Source organism: Falco biarmicus, chromosome 15 (assembly GCF_023638135.1).
Source record: "Falco biarmicus isolate bFalBia1 chromosome 15, bFalBia1.pri, whole genome shotgun sequence".
Taxonomy (NCBI): domain Eukaryota; kingdom Metazoa; phylum Chordata; class Aves; order Falconiformes; family Falconidae; genus Falco; species Falco biarmicus.
This window is the reverse complement of record NC_079302.1, coordinates 8,648,825-8,658,777: the sequence shown is the minus strand read 5'-3', so window position 1 is coordinate 8,658,777 and position 9,953 is coordinate 8,648,825.

Sequence of the window (9,953 nt, the reverse complement as noted above, 5' to 3'; positions counted from 1 at the left end):
TACTTGGCACTACCACTGCCACCATATTGAAGACCTTTGTCAGAGCCCCTTCATCACTTGTAACAGCTGGACTGGCAAGGTTGTGACTCCTTTGGCCAGTCCTGCTTATGTTACTAAATGAAGCAACAGTGTGAAACTCCCAGACTTTCTCCCAGTTGCACCAGAGAGCGCTCAGTTGTCAAATTTTGTCATTTCTGGAGCTATCAATCTTCACTGGACAAAAGACACAGAAGGGAGCTAAAGAGGGAGGAGGTTGTACCTGGGGGTGGGTAAAGACAGTAAGAAGGCGGCATGTCTTCCCTTTCATTTATACACTGGGTTGTACAACTGCTACTTAATTTCGTTTATCTGGGAATTTTTTTTTCCTTACCTTCCCTAAAGGCTGGCCCTAAGAAAATGTGTTCGTTTTTCTTGAAACTGGCCTTAAGTGTAGTCAAAGTTGCAGTTTAGTCTAAGAAATATGTGCATGGCTTAGTGATGGGAAAACTAAAGGTATTGATCACCACCATTGCCAAAGGTATCTTCCTAGTAGTTCAATTATGCCTAAAGGCATTCTTTTCAATACCCACCTGTGTTGCACAAGTCTGAAGAGTTAATACCAATATGCTCCATCTCAGCAGTTTCCCAAACTGATGCTAACTAGTGGTCTTCACTGAATATCAAATAGGTCTTAAAATGGCTGATAGAAGCATAATTGAGGAGAAAGGCATTAGTTTAAAACACAATTTCCCATAGGCATCCTACAATGATAGATACTTTATTGTTACCCTGTTTCTGCTTTTAAACATATGGATTTTGCAGATGAGTGAAAAAAACAAAGGAAGAGTAGCATTCATGGAGCAATGTCCTGTGTGGTTTTGCAGGTAAAATTGTTAATTGAGGGCTTTACAAATAAGTTAATCTGAAAATGAAGGTCTATGATTGTTTTGTTATTTAACTAATAATAGCATCTTGGAAAAATATTAAGCAGTCATGTCCCAATCATACAAGCTGTTACTTTTTGTTTTACTATTCAGTAAATAAAATGTTATTGATTTCTGTATCAGTAAATAAATGAAAGCCAATAACAGTCAAAAATATATATGAGCATGAATAGGCATTTTATTTAGACATGAGAAGCTTTTATTTCTTTTTTTCTAGTTAAATTTCAATGTATCTGTGAATATGTCAAGATGACAGAATCTCATTTAAAAGCTGTGAAGACAGCTGACAGAAAGTGCATTAAAAATTAGATTTTGAATTCGAAGAATGAAAGCTTTAAATCACTACAGGCATGTCTGTAGGACAAGATTGATACCAGATGCTATTTAGTACATGTTATTAACAAACCATTCAAGCCTTGAAGGGACCTTGTCACTACATAACTTCTGTCTATGTAAATAAGATTGAAGTAAGGATTTATATTGCTAGTGATATCGAGCATCTAGTACATCAAAGAAACAGGACAGAAAGTACTGCTCAAGTTAAAGAAAGTACTAGAGAATACTAAAATCTATGACTTTCTCCTGACTTTGCTTACACACATAAATCACTCTACAGTGCCACACAAAATCTGTCTCATGAAAGCACTGGCTTGCAGAACAAGAACAAACACCTACAATTGTCTCTGTGCTAAGAAAAAAATATTACAATAACCAAATGTTGTATTATTACAAAGCAGCATCTATTGATGCAGATGAAGTTAAGTTTGAAACTGAAAATATATATACACTACAGGACCTGTCAAAAGCCCTTTCTTTACGCTCTTTCAAAGGTCTTCCTGTTCTTGTTATGCTACTCACTAATAAGCAGCCACATTGTGGTTTCAAATGCTCACTGCTTTGAGGAATATTTTGCTAGCAGTCTAAGCAGCTGAATTCTGGTCTTCCCTGAACTTCTGGTCCATAACCCCACTGACATTCATTCAATGATAATTTGACACTCTTGCCTCTTCCTGTGGTCTCCCTAATTTATCAAAACCAATTCTCTCTTGCTTTCTCCCTTAGTCATTACATACAAACTTATATGCAAGCCACTTCAAAGGGATTGCATGTGTTACCAAAGGTCATTTTATATTGGAATTTTATACCAATTCTACAAATATTTTCTCCGATTCGTAATTGTTAAGATTGAAGAAGCCAATAGGAGATCTGTCTGACCTTCTGTCCGAACACTTCTGATTGTACTAAAAAAGTTTCAGAAACATCCAGTCTCAATCTTAAGACTTAGTGAAAGAGGATGTACCATATCTCTACACAAATTTCTCAATACAGTTATCCACAATATGGATAGATTGTCTTTGTTTTCTTGGCCTAATTTGTCTGACATAAAATTTTAAAGCACTAAATAAATAACTATTTGCTATAAAAACTTGAGAAATCCTGGTCATTGTTTTCTTGGCTTAATTTGTCTGACATAAAATTTTAAAGCACTAAATAAATAACTATTTGCTATAAAAACTTGAGGAATCCTGGTCATCATAAGATTTGAAAGCAGAATTTCAATGGGTTGGGATTTGATCTTTAAGGTCCTATGTGATTTTTCTTTTTGTCTGAGATATTGCTTTCCTTGTGCTGACCTACAGCCACGGCAACTACAGTAAAATACCTGAGCTGCAATCCCGCTTGTACAAGATGAAATGGCAGCTGGCAGCTCATTCTCTGTATAAGAAAAGTTTGGAACTTGTCCAGAAAAATCCTGATATTTATCTTCATTCATTATCAACGTACCTTACTGGGGTTGTTTGTATTCCATAAGTAGAATTTTGTCAGGAAAATGATGCATTTTGGAGCCCATGAAACTGATGGAAGTCTCTGAAAACAGGTATTATGACTCTAGTGTATACTGCCTTTTCCAGATGACTTTTCACCTTGGCAATTCTGTATCAGTAATCAAGATGAGATTTACGGGAGTCATCCTGACTGAACAAGTGGAAGCCTTTTTTGGCAAGAGCAGCAACAGAAAGATATGGATCATCTGTAGGATTTTTTCATTTCATGGCTGGGTTCAAGGGTCCAATCTTGACTGCTCATGGAGGGATTAGAAGGGAGTCTGCAAACAGATCCTCACTGAGGTTTACTCCACCAAGCTCCTCATGCTTTTTAATGAGGTTATCTGGCCTATGCTAATTATTGCTGGAGATATTCAGCAATTTTCTTCCTCTCCATATGACTGTCATGGTTTAACCCCAGCCAGCAACTAAGTATCACGCAGCCACTCGCTCACTCCCTGCCCCCAGTGGGATGGGGAGAATCGGAAAAAGGTAAAACTTGTGGGTTGCGGTAAGAACAGTTTAATAATTGAAATAAAGTAAAATATAATACTAATACTACTACTTATAAAAGTTGTAATGAAAAGGGAGATAACAAAAAGAGAAAGAGAAATAAAACTCCAGAAGAAAAAACAAGTGATGCACAGTACAGTTGCTCTGTGCACCACCCGCTGACTGATGCCCATCCAGTCCCCGGCCACTCGCCCCAGTTTATATACTGAGCATGACATTCTACGGTATGGAATATTCCTTTGACCAGTTTGGGTCAGCTGTCCTGGCTGTGTCGTCTCCCAGCTTCTTTTGCCCCTCCAGCCTTCTCGCTGGCAGGGCCTGAGAAGCGGAAAAGTCCTTGCCTTCAGGTAAGCACTTAGCAACAACTGGAAACATTAGTGTGTTATCAACATCATTCTCATACTAAATCCAAAATACAGTGCCGTACCAGCTACTAGGAAGAAAATCAGCTCTATCCCAGTGGAAACCAGGACAATGTCAAATAAGGATACTATTCCATTGAAATTCAAAACTGCCAGAAACTCTGCTTGCTATCTCTTTGATGAATCCAGCCCAGAGACTTTACCTTAATGTGATGCCTACAATTTGGATTTGGTGCAAATCCATAATGTCTCCATTTTAAAATTATTATTATTATTATTTTGTTTCAGTCTCCTACTGATCTGTCAGTTTGGAATTACAATGTTACTAGATATACACAAATTATTGAAATACGGGGATTTATTCAGTGCTGTGTTAGAAAGGGTGTCAAAACATAGGAAACTAACTTTCTACTGTAGATGTGTATATATAAACATGACATGTCTTTCTCTGGTTGCCTTTTAAATTAATCACCTTCTCTTTGTAAGTCAATTCATTGTAACATCATCCCCTAATGTGAATACTAGTCTCATCCCAGGCTTTACTAAAATCTGTATAAATGCCCTTGATTTGAACAACATACAGCAGATTTAAATTCTGCAATAAATTTCAAATGGCAGAATTAGCACTACAAGTTCTTGTGAATTCCTGAGATTGCAAAGCACAACTGTATTTGATCTAGTCAGCCCACAGGCCACATTCTTAGAGCCTGTTGGTAACTGTATTGAGGGGAAGAGAATATTCCTGTTTGTCTTCCAACTACTGAAAATAGTCTAGCTTTACTTTACTACAGAAAGAGAGCTTTGGTTTGATTTTTAGGACTATCTTAAAACAGAGATGACCTTTCTAGGAACATCGTTCTTTATAAAACCTTAACCTCTGAATGCTCACACAGAAGTGTTCTCCGCCCTGCTCTGGTTATGAAATGGCTATACGGCTGTACAGCAAACACCGAGAGTGCTGTCTAGCATTTTCCAGTTGCCAGCATGACCAAGGGGCTAAAACTGCAGCCAGGTATGGTAACATTGCAGGTTCATTCTTATCTCATTGACATTCCTTACATGGCATAGCTGGCTTGAGACAGCACAACAGACTTAACTTTTTCTCTTCATCACAGGAGGTGAGCCTTGTCCTGGGAAATTCACACACTGCTTTTTAATGGTGGAGCATGAACTAGCTTCTGTACACCGCTGGCTTAATAAAACCTGAAAATTGTAGCATTTCTTGGACTTCTGATCAGTGCACAGGTGCCCTTCCTAGTTGGTTTGCTGTTGCAACAATGAATTTAAAACATCAACTTAAGCTTATGAGCTTAAGTCGTCTCACATGATTAATGCAAAAATTAGAATCAGTGAAATGAAAATATATAAACCCAGACCTCCTTCCTTCAGTGACTGTTATTAAGCAGAGATTTACAACCAAAGCCCAGTCATGTTAAGGTTGGATGCACTTTTCAACTAACAAATATTTCAGCTATTAAATGATATATTTTACAAGATATTGAAAGATTGGTCTAATATGCTGGTAACATATTTCACGGAAAAGGAATAAATCCCTCTTTGACAGAGGAAGTAAATTCTAACCTGCTGAAATGAAAGTCTGATCTCTGAATACTGTGGTCTCGTGTTTGTTGATGGCAGGTTCTTAGTACGGTTATCATTTTCTATAAAACAATGAGAATCTGGTTGCTTGTAAAACTTTCCAAACAAAGTTACATCTAAATTATGTAACATCAACTTGAAATTGGCACACAGCCTTTTCTATATGATAGGGGACAATTAAATCAGAGATAATGGAAGGAATAAACTAATCCAAGCACAAATCACTAGAGAAATTACTGAAGAAATGTAGCATACCAAAACAGGTGAGAATGAGCAAATAAATATTATAACTTCAATTAAAAAATAGAGTATTTAATGGACTGGAAAGGGATGTGGGAATTAACATTGGCTGATATATTTCAAACCACTGAATTAAATCCATAATATCTGTTTGTGTTGCTATATTTTAATGTCTGTGGTTGCCTGGAAGTCATCTTCTAGGAAACAATAACAACAAAAAAAGATATTTATGGGTCAGGATGACTAAAATAGTGCTATTTACTGCCACCAGAATTTAATTGGAACCATTCTGTGCAGCCACACATCAGGAAGAACACTCACAATTTTAGAACAATAATACTGGTTAAAAATCATGTGGATCTTGGGAACAAAGCTGTTACACTGTGGACTTTTCACATGGGGAGGAATAAACAGTCTCAGAAAAATTCACAGGTTTCTTCAGCAGATGTTGTAGCGCAAAATGGAGGTGTTGGAAAGAGCTGCTAAAGAACCCAGCTGAATTTGTGAGGGGTCTTCATTAACACTAAGGATTCTGTGCATGGACCTGCTGTTTGTAGAAGATTGCTGCAGTGTGTATTAGGAGTGGACTGGCTTTCTGAGCTGGAAGTTATTTTCTTGATGCTATTTCAACAAAAACAAAATCTCTTTTCATCTAAACAAAAACATCTGCAGAAACGTTTGACTAGCAAAGGGATTTGACTATGTATCAAATTGATAGAAAATATTCACTGTTGAATATCATGCACTGGCATGCTGCCTCACAGGTAGAGAAGCGATGACAGTATTTATTTTGTATCATTTATTCAGATTGCTAAAATATTCCCTAGGTGCACATCATATACACTGGGTGCCTTTTCCGCGGCTTAAAGTGAAAACACACAGCAATACAAAGTAAATGACTGTATGTCCTGTCTTTAGGATATCACTGAAGAATGTTAATTTCCTCCCCCACCACCCAATAATACAGTACTGAGCCCAGTGGTGAGAAATAACAAACACTGAGAGTTGTTGAATTCTATCATGTGAACCTAAATTCCGTATTTCAAATGCATTTTGTAGCTTTCTAGTATGCTGATATTTGATGGTTATAAATACTGCTTTTGTTTAAAATAGCTGTTCTTTCTGTGGGTTTCATACGCCAATGGAATAGCCATAAAACTGTTTTTCAGTGCCTCCATATACTGCGCGCTACTGACAATCTGAAGCTTCTTCTCATTCATGAGTCTCCCAGATCTTCCTGACTGTTCTTGAATGCTCAGGGTGCAGAAGCATTCAGCACTCATTTAACAACATGTTGGAATGCACTCTGTGGGTAATGAAGAATTTAGGCATTACTTGCATACTGCTTCCTAATCTTTAAGGCACCTGATGCAAATAAAGAGAACAAACCTACTCAAAAAAAACAAATTTGAATTTTGGAGGAAAGAGATTATTTTGTTCTGTTTTTTAATTCATTGTTGACAGCAAAGCTGCAGAATGGTTTTGGGGTATTGTGCTTGGGAGTCCTGACACCTTTGGATGAACAGCATGACATTGGTGTCCAAGCTGAATTTCAGCTTCTGTGACTGGAATACTGTTCAAGCAACCACCTGAAATTTCACCACCTGTCCACAAATGCCAGGTAGTTAAAAAAATACATTATAACAGTATCCTGCTCTGGATGTGCCTACCTACCTTAGGCGCTTATTTGACCCCTATTACTGTACTATCAAAGCACCTCACAATCTTGCTGGCTTTATCCAGACAGACCCCCTGTGAGGGTTTGCTATTATCTCTGCACTCATGCTGACACTTTATGTTTCAAGGAAGTACAAAATCAAACTGATTCAAATGTAATACTTTCCCTTTGGCCTTGGAGGCCCAAGGCAGCTCTTTCTAAACATGGTTTCAATCATGTTTCACAGATTAAATGAATTATTCAGGTCTGGAAATCTACATTTTGCAGAAGATTTTGCTCAGCTTTAAGATCAAGTTATAAAAAGTCATCATTTCTCTAAACTGCCTCTTAATGATACAGTTTTGACAAAAAAAAGTCATGTAGGAAGTATACATCTTTTTAAATGCATGGTAGTTTTACAATAAGGGTAAAGCTGCGGTTTTTTATGTACTTTAGGAAAAAAAAAAAAAAACGAACACACCAGTTTAAAGAAGGATAATCTGTAATTATAATTGAAAGGGGAGGCCTAATTGGTACATCTGATGGACAAAGGGGGTTACAGGTAGGATTTCCTATTCCCAGTTTGTCATACCTTTTATGGATTAATTTTATCCAGAGTATGAACAGACATTACATACAGTCCTTGGGAAACCTGAAAATAATCCAATATTCTAGGACAGAAGAGAAGAGCAGAGCAGGGGAGAGAAATTATTAAAGGGTTAAATTCTGGTAAATTATGCTTTCCGATATTTTGTTTTCCAATTAGACCATTGTTTACAGTTTTCTCTTTCATTGTGCTAGATGAAAAGGGAGGAAAGTATGGAGAATTGATTGTGGTATCAGACATGGGAATGTCTGGAGATAGCAATTCTTCCAAAAGGCTCTGGAATGAGCGAAGGAGATGGCATTTCCTAGTTTCATCAGAGTAATGCACTTTCAGTGGTGAAGAGGAATAAGCCAAAAATCAAGGTGTAAAATGACAAAGAAGTTGAATGACAAATCAGCTGGAGAAGGCTCTAAATTTAAACTCTCCAATACTAACAATGGTTTGCTGTATTACCCTTTTCAGGCTGAAGGCCGATGAGCATTTTCCTCGGGAGAAGTGCTGTCTTTGGCTGTCCCTGCCCTCCCCTCTGCTCTCACACATTGATTTCTGGTCCCACGCTGTGCCCTCAGCTGCGCTAGGACAACCGTTTTTGGACTAAATGGACAATTGGATCAGGGAAGTAACAATGTCAACAATAATAATAATGATCATTATTATTACAGTTCCCCATTTCACTCCTCAGTCTCAAACTCCTGTGTGCAGCCAAAAAAAGGGGATTAGTTAGCAAAGGGAGAGAAGACACCAAAACTGGTGGTGGGAATTGCTTGGAGAGAGCCCTCACAGAGCAGCTGTAGTGCAAGGAAGGCAGGATAACCTTCAGCCATGTGAGCCTGCCCAAAGACCAAGTCACGCTCCAACGTGACCAAGTTATTCATGATGATGGGACAAAGCGACTGTGAGACACCAACAGCCCTGGAGGAGGCTTGGGCCTCTTCAGCTGGATGTTACACAATGTTACTGACACCAAGACCACTGAGCATCTGTCACTAGGAAGATTATCTAACAGTAGGAATGTTATTTCAGCAGAAGTTAGTATTTTCAAGCCTGATCTGTCATCATCTGTGAGGGCTGCTGCTTGGATCTCAAGAATTGTACCACGTCTAATTGTATACCGCAGCCTTTGTTTTGATAAACAGCTTCCAACCAGTGGCTCAATCCCCCGTTTACTGACAGCAGTCAGCTGGCTAGTGGTTTCAGCAGTCATTTTAAACAGCTTGATTTGGAAGAATCTTTTAACTGGCAACTGAGCAACAAAGCCTGTAAGCTAACAATTTGACTTGCTGGGTTTTGTTTAGCTACTGGTAGAAAAGAAAGAAGAAAACATACACATTTCATCAACATTTTTAGTTGTAAAAGCTGCTTTTAGGGATATCTCTGATCTACTGTGCTACTAAATAGAGACCGATAGGACAATTCTTTACCTGCAAAACCTGTAGTGGGGCACGCACCAAGCATGAACAGGCAAGCACTGCTTCCTATGATTTCTTACTACACAGGAAGAATAAGAACTGCTTGTTGTCCTGAGTGTCTGCTCTCATCATTCAGTTTGTCACCTCCTATTTCTCTGTGGTTTACCTACCCAATGCCCCAAGAATCAGTTTTCCTGTGAGCAAGTGTAGGTTGAATACATTGGTAGAAAAAACCACTGTAGATAAAATCCTGAGTAAACTATTTAATATATCTGCTTCTTCTAGCACTGTTTATGTGTAATGTTGATACCAGCTATCCTAAGAGGCAATTAAAGTATTTGTTTCAAATTATAGCCACAAATGTGACTTCTTTTTAGGTAGTGACTTTGTTATTAACCTGTCAATCCTGATTATTACTAAGCAAACTATTAATTTCATCTGTTCATTGCTGCTCATGTACTCCATTGCTGGTCACCAAAGGAATTGGGCTACTGCTGCTGCTCCCTGAGTGGAGTTCTGAAAGTTTTCAAATGTGAAGCCATCAAATAATTGACACTAATTGTCAAATTAATTATACTGGATGTCACACAAATATTAGGATTCAGGAACATTTTCATAAACACGCAGTAGTTATCTAAGGACTCCTGATACAGTAGGCTAAACACTGCATTTTATTAATTCAGTGATTCATGTCAATTGCCTGGCATTTTGTTAATTCTGTTTCTTCAAAAATCAAAACAATTCTGCTCTGTTCTTTGTATTGAAACCCTTGTATTGTAGTTTGATGGACATTACACTTGAGATGCTTTTCATTACT